Here is a 2,142-nt window from a genome sequence, read left to right on the forward strand (position 1 = left end):
TTGTGATTCAGTGATTATCCTACAGCGCCACCCCATGACCCAGCCTCACACTACTCCACTCCAATTCCCACTGGAGAGTGTAAAAACTTAACTCTTTTAGAATCCTGGTGTGGTGCTGCAGGTTAATATGCTGGACTGCAAAGTCACTTTTAACCACAAAGTTAGCAGTTCAAGATCACCAGCTGCTCCTTGGAAACCCTGTTCAGGGTCGCTATGTCCTGGAACCAACTTAATGGCACTTAACAACAAGAACATCTTTCTAAACAAGACAATCATTTTGCTAATTCTTGGTTTTTATTTCAGTTTTAAATATGTTTCATCCAGAATTGCAGTTAATTTAATTGGCATTCAAATTTGTTGTTGTTATGTGCCGTGGAGTTGGTTCTGACTCATAGTGACCCTGTACAGGGTTTCCAAGGCTATAAATCTGTATAGGAGCAGAAAGCCTCATCTTTCTCCTGCAGAACAGCTGGTAGCTTCGAACTGCTGACCCTGAGGTTCGCAGCCCGATTCGTAACCACTATGCTACCAGAGGTCCGACTGTTAAACTGCTACAGGGAACTATGATCCCCTTCTCACTGAAGGCTGCAATGAATGTGGAACACACTGATGTGGTCAAATGAGCAAAAAGCAACGAAAACTAAAATAAGAAAGGTGAGTAAACCAGAATAAATCCTGTATCTCCTGCCTCTGAGCTGTTTTCCTTACCCTTCTCTTGTTGCCTCTTCTGGCCTCCTCTTGCAGGTATTCCCGGATGTAACTTCAGTTCTTTAGGACCTCTTTCAAAAGGAGTGTTGGTATGAAGAAATAGCTAGAATTGATAGATTTGAATGGTGTTTTGTTACTGAATTACATCGTTTTCAAAGATGTTGCTTCTTTGTATTTTGATTATTTGTAGTATATTTCTTCCTTGCCTCTCTTTTTACTCAACTTTGATTCCCTTTCTCAATCAGATTTAGCACATAGATGTTTTTGCAAACTGACCCTATCAAGATGGAAATGTGTATTTTCATAGACTTGGATTTTTGCTGCTCTAAACCAAAGAGGGCACTACATAACTCTTAGGTACCAATGGAAAACACGGGGTTAAGTCAATTAACACACAAACACATGGTGAAAACAAATCTCTTGAAAAAACTAAGTAGAACTAATACAAAAATTGTTAAGAATATAGGAGAATAGAAACATGCAATTTGTTCACCTTTTCAAGAGCAGTCATTTTAGCAAAGTGGCAATAAGTTTTGTGAGTAAGTTAGGAGAAGAGTGTGTATGTATGATGTGGCGGACTACATGGTCAGTTTGAACCACAAGGTCAATGGTTCAAACCCACCAGCTGCTCCTCAGAAATCTCTACAGGGTCGCTATGAATCAACAACACTTAACAACAACAATAATCTGTACTACATATAGTTTCCTGGTATGGCCCTGTAGGATAAGCACTGGACTGCTAACCTCAAGGTTGGTGGTTTGAACTCACCAGGCACTCTTCTGAAAATCCTATACAGGGTCACTGTGAGGCCGAACCAACTTAAAAACATATTGTTGTTGTTAAGTGCCATTGAGTCGATTCCAACCCATAGCAACCCTGTATACAGTTTCCAAGGAGCAGCTGGTGATCTTGAACCACTGACCTTGCAGTTCAAACAGGTTTGCAGTCTGGTGCATTAATCCACAGCACCACACCAGGACTCCTAACAACATATACCACATATGAAATTCCCATCAATTAATCCAGCATTTGAAAATTATGGAATTGATACCAATCTGATGGATAATGACCAGCATTCTGTTTATTAAAACAATTTATTTGAATAACATCAGAGTAAGGAAGTCCTGATGTGACACTGTAGGATAAGCACTGGACTGCTAACTGAAAAGTCGGCAGTTCAAACCCACGAGCTGCTCCTTGAAAATTCTATACAGGGTTGCCATTAGTTGAAACCAACTGAAATACACTTAACAACAACATATATTTGTGTATGTATGTGTATGCCAAGAAGGCCATGAAGTGTATTTCTTTTTTTCTTCCCATGTTTTATTGTGAATTATATGATATTTTACATGAGAGAACTTTAGTTTTACATTCATTCCACCGTATTATTTCATTGCCATGGTTCCAATCCCCTCCATGCATCATCAACC

Source organism: Chrysochloris asiatica, unplaced genomic scaffold (assembly GCF_000296735.1).
Source record: "Chrysochloris asiatica unplaced genomic scaffold, ChrAsi1.0 scaffold00029, whole genome shotgun sequence".
NCBI lineage: Eukaryota > Metazoa > Chordata > Mammalia > Afrosoricida > Chrysochloridae > Chrysochloris > Chrysochloris asiatica.